This window comes from Peromyscus californicus, unplaced genomic scaffold (genome assembly GCF_007827085.1).
Source record: "Peromyscus californicus insignis strain IS unplaced genomic scaffold, ASM782708v3 Scaffold_13__1_contigs__length_99412109, whole genome shotgun sequence".
NCBI classification, from domain to species: Eukaryota; Metazoa; Chordata; class Mammalia; order Rodentia; family Cricetidae; genus Peromyscus; species Peromyscus californicus.
Window position 1 is genome coordinate 50,975,181 of NW_026294424.1, and position 12,764 is coordinate 50,987,944.

Consider the following 12,764-nt stretch of genomic DNA (forward strand, 5'->3'; position numbering starts at 1 on the left):
CATTTGCAAAACAATATCAACAATGTCTGTAGATAATATTGAAAACTATTGACAAACATAAAGTTATTTCAGGCTTACTCTGTTTGAGTAATTTATGCATAATAATAAAATACTTTATTCATAATACTTTCGATATTTATAATGTTTTATGCTTTTACATAGAAAATAATTAAGGAGATTATTTGGAATTATTTTCATTGTTCCTATATATTTTCTCTAGATTTTAGATTTTTTAAGTTATATTAAAATTAAGTATATTCTAAGAAAATGTTTCATGTACATCAGCATGATGATTCTACCATAGACTGTTCACATTCAAAAAAAGGAAGGAAGATGATAACATAGGAACTCGAAAAATAAATCAATAAAAATCTTGTTTTATTTTGAACCATTAAAATAACATCCAAAAAACAATGGAGATAGTATACACAGGAGAAGTTTTTAATTTGTATGTTATTATTAAATAATTTCTTGTATGGTATCATAAATTTTGTCAAAATTCTTCTTCTATGTTTTCTTTATTTTCTTTTTTTTTCTTAGTTTTCTTGAGATAAGATTTCTCTGTGTAACCCTGGCTGTCCTGGAACTCACTTTATTGACCAGGTTGGCCTAGAACTCACAGAGTTCTGTCTGCATCTGTCTCCCAAGTTTTGAGATAAAAGGCATGCTACACCACTGCCCAGATTTCAAAATTCTTAATATTCCAATTAAATCTTAATCTGTATGCTAAATTAAAAATATCTGAAAAATATCTTGTGGAATATTATATATATATATATATATATATGTGTGTGTGTGTGTGTGTGTGTGTGTGTGTGTGTGTGTGTGTGTGTGTATGTATATATAGAAACATAATTTTAGCATCATTGAATTTGTAATCCTAATTAATAAGAAAACTACTTTTCTAAAATAAGAAGAAATTGCTTAGAATTTCAACTTATGGCTAATATCTATTGAAACTACTCTACCAGTAATCCTAAATATGTAATATCATGTCTCTGGATATAGGTTTCTTTATTTTATACATTATATCTTTTCAGTTCCATGTTTGATGTCATCTGAAGGGCTATATTATTTGAGAGTATATTACTTGTAAAGGAAAGAGGAGTCTTCTGCCTACATGTTTTCACTCTGCAGTCGAGTGTTGAAAATGGACATAAATTCTGCCTCTGAGTGTTCCATCAGCTGGTATTGTCCTGACATTGCCAAGTGTTTACCAGGAAAGTCCTCCACATCCATCACCAGGGCCAGCCTTTGTCTGATTCTAACTCCACTGACATTGAAATCAGAAGCACTCTGTGAGTCATTTATCACACTTATTAAAATGTTCCATTGAGGATTCTCATAGCAATTCACTATTATTCCAGAGTGCTGCCCAAGGGGCCTCCTATGCAGCAATCTTAATGCTTTATTGAAACAGTAGTTTAGTTTTAATAAATGATTCTCTGCAGAAATACCTTGATTTCAATTATGAAAGGAGCATTTGGCTTCTTAAATCTGGCATTTTTGTACAAGATTATATAAAACTCTTAGTTTAATATATTTCTTATCTGCCCTAAATATTCTCACCCAGAATTTTATTAAGAATATGTCAATTGGATTAATTGGAATGTTGTGTAAGTAATATCTTTGTAAATTCTCCTTTTGAAATAGGATTGTGTGCTCAACATGTAATGAAGAACTTTGAAATAACAAATATATTTCATATGAATAGAAAGTAAATACAGTGATTTTCATGAGTAAAGCAATATTTTTTCAATGCATAGTTCATTTCTTTGTACCTGAATATAATTTGTTATTTTAGACAATGAGGTTTCTCCCAGATTAATATATGTTCCGAATATTTTCAGAGACTTTGAACCTTGTAAATCCACCTTTCTCTGTCTTTGATCCATCTTTTCCCTTCTTTCCCCTTGTCCATCTCCATCTTAGACTTGATGCTTCATTCTTTCATTGTGGAATAAGGCAGGGCATATTTTTTTTGGCACCTTATTAGGAAAAGGATATAAGTGATTTTCTGTACAATAGAATTATTTTTTGTTTCTTCCTGAAAACTTAGTACGAATCGAGGAAATAATTATCTTTTACACTTGAAAAGACAAAGGTTGACATAATCATAAGTAAATAATATGTAGAAATATATACTATAAATTGATCATTCCATTTCTTTGTTAAAATGGTAGAAACTTATGTATATTTCACACCCATTATATATTCTTTTTACTCACCATAATTATTGAGCTATAAATTAAACTTTTTACATGTAGTTACCAAAAAAAATGAGACAATAGTTAAAGTAATGAATATAAAAGATATTCTTTAACCTTCTACATAAGCAGAATCTTAATGCTAACTTGTGTTTAATTCCTCAGCTTAATAGGACCCTTTATATAGTTGTCTATTCTTATATGTGCATCTAGCAAGGAAAATTAGATTGGGACCATATATATCTATTGCTTAGGTAAGATGTCTAGCCCATTAACTTCACAGTGATCAAGTATCCTGAACCAAAGAAAGTTGACATTTGAAAGTTAACTCATTTTGTTTGCTATGCCCTCATATTATTATGAAAATTACTTTAAAATTAAGATTATTGTTTGGCTTTACAAATATATGCAAGATAATTATCCAATGAATAATTTTCTAATAGTACAGAACAGAATGCATGATGGAAATGTGACTGAGCTCTCTACTACTAAAACACAATTGTAGTCACATTTCTACACAGTAATCAGTCAACAAGGGGGAACTATTCAGTTTGTCTTAGTGAGTTTCCTTCCAAAAACATGCTTTCAAGCCAACCTTACTAATGAAAGGAGACTCTCTTTGCACTGAGATTCCTTTTCTTTGCAAATATATGAATGCATGAATAGATGAAGAAGTTTCATAAGGATTCTCTGGATTAACATTCTCTCCTCCAAACACCTTTGTTGTGCTTTGAAATAGAACAGTCCATTTCGGCCCATCTTTGAATACTTGGTCCCTAACTAATGGAATTGTTTGAATAGAACTAGTATTTTTTTCTATCTTACCTAATGGAGTCTTTCACTGGTTGTGGGATTTAAAGTTTGAAAAGCATCCTGAGAAGCTCTTTTCTGTGGATCTGGATGTGAGCTCTCAGACACTTTTTGTGGTGATATTTTGTTTGTGCTCTAAGAAAAAAAGCTTACCTGGAGATCAGAGTGTGGAGCTAGCCACTGAAGACCAAGCAGTGGTGTTTAGTAGATGGTTAAAGCACACATCTTTAATTCCAGCACTTGGGCTCTCAAGCCTTTGATCCTCATACTTGGGATCTTATGCCTTTCTTTTATCCCAGTACTTTAGAGGCACCTTTAATCCCAACATTTGGGAGGCAGAAGCAGGAAGTGACATGGCTGAGGGGAGAGAGGAAGTGATAAGGCAAGGTGGAGATAGGAGCTAAGATCTTTCAGCCTGATGATTCCAAGACTGAAGAAAGCTTTCTAGGCTGGGCAGCGGTGGTGCACACCTTTAATCCCAGCACTCAGGAGAGCCAGGCGGATCTCTGTTAGTTCGAGGCCAGACTGGTCTATAGAGTGAGATCCAGGACAGGCACCAAAACTACACAGAGAAACCCTGTCTGAAAAAAATCAAAAAAAAAAAAAAAGAAAGAAAGAAAGAAAGAAAGAAAGAAAGAAAGAAAGAAAGAAAGAAAGAAAGAAAGAAAGAAAGAAAGAAAGAAAGAAAAGTCTTTCTAGTGACTGGCTACTCTGCTTCTCTGACCTTTCAGCTTTCATCCTGATATCTGACACTGGGTTTTTATTATTAAGACTAATTAGAATTCATGCTACAACTTTTCCTGCCCTTGTGTCCATGCCTTCATTCTACCATCATAGATTCTGACTCTCCAGAAACCTGAGCCAAATTAATCTCTCTCATTAGGAAGTTGCCTTGGTCATGGTGTTTTACTGTGGCAAGAGAAATGCAACTAATACAACTATCCTTCAGTGACCTTGAAATCCTGAATGAAAATATAAAATATAGGCACAAGAAGTCCATATTCCAGCCTGTTTTGTTTGTCAGAAACAAGTGAATATTCAGTTCTGTATTGTAAAATCTGACCTCTGAATACACAGTGACATTTCAAAGCCTGGACACATCAGATATATGTAAAGTTCACTGATAAGGTTAAAATCAAAGGACACATATTTCTTTCTATGCACATAACTATGTAACAATGTGCCTTACAGGTAATTACCAATGATGTATTAGAAAAGAAATGGAATAAGTAAATAGTCAATGTTCATATCAAAATTATAGGGATGGGGAGATGACTCAGTTGGTAAAGTGCTTACTGGAGAAGAATAAAGTTCTTGAGTTCAACCATCAGAACCTACAGGAAACAGACTGCTGTGGTACTATGTAATTGTAATCCTACGCTAGAGCAGAAATAGGCAGATTCCTGGGGGCTTGGTGGCCAGTCAGCTTAGTCTACTAAGTAGCTACATGCTCATCATGATACCAGGTAGATAGTTTGTGGAAAAATATCTGAGTTGGGAGGTATGACTTCTACATTCAGACACCTTATTCATCCATATGACCACACACACACACACACACACACACACACACACACACACACACACACACTTTTGGGTGTGTGCATAGGTATGCGTGCTTATATATGTATGCTTGTATGTGTAATGTCAAGAATATTGAGAGAAAGAACTGTCTAATTCTTACTTGATCTATACAGTGTAGTTGGACTTTTTCCTTTGCTTGCCCGGCACCAAGGTCCTACAGCCACTTGTAAAATTCCTGTGTTCTGCCTGGTCCTGCAACTGCTCAGACCCAAGTAAACATACAGAGGCTTATATTATTTTTACACTATGGCCAAGGAAGGCTTTTCACTAGCTAGCTCTTACATCTTAAATTAACCTATTTCTATAAATCTATACTTTGCCACATGACTTGTGGCTTACCAGTACTTTTACATCTTGCTTCTTCTGCTGGCGGTTAGCAGCATCTCTTCTGTTCTCCTTTCTCCTTCCTCTCTCTCTAGTTAGAATGTCCTGCCTAACCTGATTCTGCCTCACCTTTGGCCAAACAGCTTTATTTATCAACCAAATAGAGCAACACATATTCACACCATACAGAATGACATCCCTATCAACAAAGAATTTACTTTTTCTCAGTGTTGGATTTTTCTTATAATAACTATCTTTAAGAAATGAACAAATTCCACACTTCCAGAAATGTTGGCTGTGGTGTATATTTCAATTTACACTCTGTTAAATCCATCAGGTTAAAAGTGTGTTTGATTTCCAGCTGCATGTTCTCAGAGCCCCTTGAAGGCATTTGGAGCAATGACTTTAAGTTAAAGCTCCATAAATTTTTGAAAGAAAATGAAGATGTAAGTAAGAAAACCTTAAAATAGAAGAGAAAATGAAGTCTTGAACAAGTGAAACTAGTCACATAATTCTGACCTATTTTTTCCAACTCTGGCCAACTTTATACCTGTAAATGTTTGATCTTCTCTTTTAGGATATACAAGACATTGGAATCAAAACACACACAAACACACACACACACACACACACACACACACACACACACACACACACACAGAGTGAGAGAAGCACATTCAATAGATTATAAACATGAATTTGATTGCTTTTTGTTTGTTTCTAGTTTTCATGTTTCAAAAATATGTATATAAACAAAAACAACTTTTATGCAACTAATTTTCTTTTTAAGGTAGTATAGAGGTTTCCATACGTTTTTTAGAAAAGGTCTTTTAGTATTATTCACATCTCTGTGTGGCAGTCACAGCTAGTGTGCTGTTCTACCCTCAACAACTGGGATTACTCTCAAGATTCATCTTTCAAATATGCTTGGTTTATTCACACAAACATTCCTTACAAATGGCATGTTATTTAAAGACAACGGTAATCAAACATCTCAGGAAATAGGAAAGTTGGACAAGAAAGCTACAGGGTCCCACTGGTTAATCTTCTCTAGGTAGGATGCTTTGAGAGCTTTGAAATCCTTCAGCTGTGGCAGACTAGAAAGATGTCACTGGTTGAGGTCCTTAAGAGAGTGGACTAATGACTAGTACTGAGAAGAGGGCATATGTGAACTCAAAAGGTATAGAATTCCAGATCCACACTGACACTCAAAGTCTCAAATTTCTCTGCTGATGAGTATCATTGTAGAGACTTGAACACTGCATCTTGGGAACATGGCAGTACCATCCTGTGGGCCATTGTCAACTTTCAGGTTTTAAACTCATTAGTCATGTTAGTACATGGTTTTTCAGGATTGTCATGAGAATTTTTGAGCATATATTTTTGGACATTTTAACATGAATATTTTTATGTTTTTTATAGTCAAAACATGTTACATTCCCAGTGTTTGTAAATATTTTCAAAATGTTTATGTTCATTTTCTCAAACAAATTTTTATTCTAAAACAACAAGACATATTTTCAAAAGTTTTCAGGTTACACAAAAATGGTTTCACTTATATTCCTAAGGCTAAACTATATTCCCTCCTCTACCCTTAATCCTTAAGAGAATAAATAGAAGAGAAAATTCAAGTTGAAATTGGAGATTCATTTGTTAAGGTTTTTCACTGCTGTAAAAATTTTATAGATAAACAGAAAAACATACAAACATACATATATGCATATATACATACATATATGCATACACATAGTCAAACAAGTGCATAGATATAAAGACATTGGAGTTACCCTATAACAGAGCAGCAATGCCCTGACTATCCACCATGGGTTAGCAAATAAAATTTACAGTGTCAGAATTGGATCACTTCTTTTTGAGTTGTTGGCCAGTGACCTCCTATAAACCACAAGCAATATAGTCTGTTGTCAATGTTCCTGGTTACTCTCCAAAATTCAGAAGTAAGAATCTCTTGCTAAAGATATCAAGTACTTGAGTCAAAGAACATACTAAAATTAAGATGGTAGTTTTCTAAAATCTTCATCCCTATCAGATTTTGTAGGATGTACTATGAAAGATGATGAAGCAGAAAAGTATCTCTCAGTCATGCCTAGATACGAACATTGTTAGCTACAATAATTCCTGGTCTGGTGCTTTAATGATGTGAATATCATGGCAACAATCAACAACTTTTTGACAGGATTTAAGTCTCACTTCACAAGAAGAACCCCATACCTGGCTTCATGATCAGGATATGAATCTATGTCTAGATAGGACATAGGGCCTAGAGGAGAACTTGGTCTATGATTCTGCAAAGTAGAAATAGTATGAAATCAGCTCCGAATGACTTGACTTTATATACATGGATTAATTCATCTCTCAACACTCATCAGTGAAGCTTTTTATTTTTATTTATTTATTTATTTGCAAAAAGTTGTGGATAACAGAGATCTTCTATTTGTTTATTGTAGCTTTATCATCATCATTTAAATATAACAGTGAATTTACTTAGTATCTTTTCTGTTTTGATTTAAAAACTTACACTTGTTAAGTAGGGATACAAATTAACAATATAATGATTTCATACTTCACAAATAAAAGGTTAAATTTGGGGTTTATGTCAGTAAATCCTAGAAAACCTTTTCCTTTGAGTTCACATGGAAGATGCTTACAAACAACGTTCAAGGGTTAATAGAAGACTTCTAAAAGTATTCAGAACTGAACAGGTTTATATACTTATACTTGGAAATTCTACTTCTAGAAATCTGTAGCATAGATAGCTTACATATAAAAATCGATTGTTATAAAAATACTTATGCTTTTCATAATCCTTGTTTCATGGTTTGGATATGCTTTTCAAGAAAACAAACATTCCCATGTTCTTTTACAGTGATCATCAATGGCTCTCATTCTGAAGGCACATGCCTTTCCTTCTACACTTAACTACACATTCTCATTTTCCTTTCATATTTTTAGGAAAGCATATTATCCTTTAATCCTGAAAGAATTTTAATCCTTCATTGTGAAGGGCTCACTAGGGAAGGCAAGGAGATCACACCTTCTTTTAGTCATACTGCAAATGATGTACAGATCATTTAGTTGCTATGATCTTCTTATGCCTTTTCTCAATAAAGTTTTCTTGATGGAATAAATTACCAGATTTATATTTGTGTTGTTCAAACACAGGATCAAATTTTATTTTATATGTGGTCAAGTTATCAACATTCATGGGCTTTATAGTTTAAGTCTCAAAATATTTGTAGAAATTTGAAAAAAATTGAAACTTGGTGTCTAAATTTAGATCTAATAGGAAAAATTTGCTGTTACTGTGATATCAACCATCATTGAACACACCGTAGTAGGCATGGTCCTTGCTGCTATCTGATCCAGTCAAATCTACAGTGTCAGAGGCAATGCATCTGCTATCAAGGTATCTTATTTTCTGACAGGGTATTAAATCTGTGACTTCAGAATAACTTAGTATGAGGAGAGTTGCTGTGGGATGTTCTGTATGGCAAATGTGTTGCTAATTAGTCAATAAATAAAACACTGATTGGCCATTGGCTAGGCAGGAAGTATAGGCGGGACAAGGAGGAGAATAAAGCTGGGAAGTGGAAGGCTGAGTCAGAGAGACACTGCCAGCCACCACGATGAGAAAGAGCATGTGAAGATGCCAGTAAGCCACGAGCCACGTGGCAAGGTATAGATTTATAGAAATGGATTAATTTGAGCTGTAGAAACAGTTAGCAAGAAGCCTGCCACAGCCATACAGTTTGTAACCAATATAAGTCTCTGTGTTTACTTGGTCGGGTCTGAGGGGCAATGGGACTGGCAGATGAGAGAGTTTGTCCTGACTGTGGGCCAGGCAGGAAAACTTAAGCTACAGAGAGTCATGTAGGTAAAGACACTTTAAAGACTATGCATTGCAGTGGTATGCCACTAATAATTCAGTGACTATTACTTCCAATCTACTGATTTTGTAGCAGACATAATAGGTTTGGATTCTTGTTTAATTGTCTTGCTCAATTCAGCCGTGTGAGATGTAAATCCTCTTGTTCTTAACAGGGTAACTAGATTAAGATGAGAGATGCTTGTAATCACTCATAGGAGGATACTAGATGTGGAACAAGGATGATTGGACTGCTACTCACATCACCAAGGAGGCTACCTGGTAAACAGGACCCCAAGAAAGACACGGGGATTGCCCAATGACGGAGAAATGGAAGAGATCTACATGAACAGCCTGGACATGAGTGGGGGTAATGAAGGGCGAGGGTCGAGGGAAAGAGAGCTTGGGGGAGCGGGAGATCCCAGCTGGATCAACAACAGAGAGGGAGAACAAGGAATAGGAGACCATGGTAAATAAAGACCACATGAGAATAGGAAGAAGCAAAGTGCTAGAGAGGCCCACAGAAATCCACAAAGATACCCCCACAACAGACTGCTGGCAATGGTCGAGATACAGCCCGAACTGACCTACTCTGGAGATGGGATAGCCAAACACCCTAATTGTCGTGCTAGAAAACCCCATCCAAGGACTGAGGGATCTGGATGCAGAGATCCATGGCTAGGCCCCGGGTGGATCTCTGGGAGTCTAATTAGCAAGAATGAGGAGGGTTTGTATGAGCGAGAATTGTTGAGACCAAGGTTGGATAAAGCACAGGGACAAATAACCAAATGAATGGAAACACATGAACTATGAACCAATGGCTGAGGGGTCACCAACTGGATCAGGCCCTCTGAATGGGTGAGACAGTTGATTGGCTTGATCTGTTTGGGAGGCATCCAGGCAGTGGGACCGGGTCCTGTGCTCATTGCATGAGTGGGCTGTTTGAAACCTGGGGCCTGTGCAGGATCGCTTGGCTCGGCCTGGGAGGAGGGGACTGGACCTACCTGGACTGAGTCTACCAGGTTGATCTCAGTTCGTGGGGGAGGCTTTGCCCTGGAGGAGGTGGGAATGACGGGTGGGCTGGGGGGAAGATGAGGGAGGTCAGAGGGGGGGAGAACAAGGAAATCCGTGGCTAATATGTAGAACTGAATTGTATTGCAAAATAAAAATAAAAATTAAAAAAAATGAGAGCTGCATATCTGCCTTTTTTTTTTTTTTTGAAATTTTGAGTTTTAAACTTTGGTTTGTTATATTTTGGAACACTAACAAATAAGTATATTTCTTTTACCTATGTGGCCTTAGTATGTCATTGTTAGGCTTTGCTACATTAAATGTGCCATTTTTTTCCATCAAGAAATTTTGGTGTGAGGCTGGAGACACAGTTAGTGTTATACTAGCTACTCTTCTGGAGGACACTAGCTCAGTTTCCTGCTTCAGGATCAGATGGGCTCACAGTTGCCTATGACTCAGACAGCCTCTTTTGGCCTGCACAGCACCTGCATACTAGTGGCAGACACACACACATACACACACACACACACACACACACACACACACACACACACACACTTAAATAAAAGTAAAAATGTTTAAAGAAATTCCCATGCATGTATATCGCAACTTTTAATCATACTCACTGCCTGACATTCTATGCCTTGTCTCCTGTCTCCACTCCTGGCTGAACCCTTTTCTTTGCCATGATCACTTTTCTTTTTCTTTTTTTTTCCCTAAATGAAAGTACGCATAGCAGAGAAAGTATGTTTTTTTTTTTCCCCCTGAGTTCAGATAATTTTGTATAACATCACTTTTCCCATTTCCAGGCATTTTCCTATAAATGACCTGGTGTTATAATGTTGGATATTTCCATAGTATTCCTGAATTATGAGATGACAATGCACACTCATTAATTCTGTTAGGTCAAAAGGAAAACATAGTTAAACTAGAATATTTCCACTGCACTGAAGGATTCTTTCTTGAACTGTGAGAGGATGTTCATAAGACTCAAGAAGCAATGAAAACATATAAAGCTAAAGAAACCCACATATGTTATGAAAGTCTCAAGGTCCCTCTTTAAAATTTTAAAAGCAGTAAAGAATTATTGTTGAGAGGGGAATTCTTCTCTGGGTGCTGCCAAGCGTGTGTGTAGAGAACTCCAACAAAGGAGCTTTCGTGCCCGCATCCCTGTTGCATGAGATTTCCAGTGATGTACTTACTTGAGAGTCATCCACATTCTTCTCGGTAACTCATCCCTATATGTTTATAAGTAACTCCAAAAGTTCACCTGTTCACTAAGGCACACTTGAGAGGAATTGGTTTTTTGTTTGTTTGTTTGTTTTGTTTTTGTTTTATTTTAAGGTATTTCATTAGTGCCCTACATGGGGCAAATGGGTGTTTATTCATGTCTCTCCAGGAAATGTCATACAATATCTCTTACATAAAGATAAGCCTGTTTTGTTTTTATTTTTATTTTGGATTTTGTACTGTGTTTAACATACACAATGTCAACACTCTTATAACAAAGATAAAACATAATTTTTGTCTATTTATTTATCTTTTTACATGCTGACTGGTTGCCCCTCCCTCTTCTCCTCACAGTCCCTCCCATCACGTTCCCTCTCCCCACCCATCCACTTCTTCTTCTTAGTTTCTCTTCAGAAAAGGGCAGGCCTCCCATGGATATCAACCAGCCATGGTATATCAAGTTGTAGTGAAACTAGGCAACTCCTCTCCTATTAAGGCTGGATGATGAAATCTGGTTGGAGGAAATGGTCCCACAAGTCAGAGATAACCCCTGCTCCCACTGTATGGAGGTCCATGAGAAGACCAAACTACAAACTGTGATGCAGGCTCCCTGGTTGTTATTTCAGTATCTGTGACCCCTGTGAGGCCAGGTTAGTTGATTCTGTGGATTTTCTTGTGGTGTCCTTTACCCTTCTGGCACCTACAATCCTTCCTGCACCTCTTCTACAGGATTCTTTGAAGTAAAAAATAACTATGCCGGGCGGTGGTGGCGCACGCCTTTAATCCCAGCACTCGGGAGGCAGAGCCAGGTGGATCTCTGTGAGTTCGAGGCCAGCCTGGTCTCCAAAGCGAGTACCAGGAAAGGCGCAAAGCTACACAGAGAAACCCTGTCTCGAAAAACCAAAAAAAAAAAAAAAATAAATAAATAAAAATAACTATGCTACAATGCACAGACATAGAGAAGCTAAGTAACCTGTGAAGGGGAAATAGGATAGATATAGCCAGTAAACAAGGGAGGGATCTTGACTGGGGTGTATGGACAGAGCAGGAGGAATCTAGTTGGGGAGAATGAAGGGAGAGAGTATTGGGAGAGACAACTGGAATCAGAGGGCAGCTCTGGGACAAGCTAGAAACCTAGAGCAATGGAAACTCCTTGGAATCTATGAGGGTGACCCTAGCTAAGATTCCTAGAAATGGGGGATATGGATCCTGAACCAACCATCTGTAACCAGGCAAGACTTCCAGTGGAGGGTCTGGGACACCAACCCAACCACAAACACTTAGACCTAGAATTTGTCCTGCCTACAAGACATGCTGGTGTAAAGGTGGCATGGAAATTGTGGGAGTGGCCAACCAATGACTGGCCTAGTTTCTGATCCATACCATGAGAGGGAGCTGACCCCTGAGAGCCAGGATGATAGCCAAGCTAGAAACCGAGGATAGAAACAAACAAGACTGACTACTACTACTACTACTACTACTACTAATGATGATGATGATGATGATGATGATGATGATGATGATGAAATGATTCCTAATAATAATCTGCTACACTCACAGATTGGTGTTTCTCCCAACTGTCATCAGAGAGACTTGACCCATCAACTAATGGAAACAGATGCAGGCACCCATAGCCAAACATTAGATAAAACACAATTTTAAAATGTAATAAACATCATTATTATAAATTTGCACTCTATGGCATGCATAGTGAA

The 12,764-nt window shown here is 36.9% G+C and overlaps 1 pseudogene; it reads left to right on the plus strand.

Moving 5' to 3' along the window:
- Positions 1–12,764, plus strand: part of LOC128108751 (phosducin-like protein 3) — a 100,583-nt pseudogene that overhangs the window by 32,650 nt on the left and 55,169 nt on the right.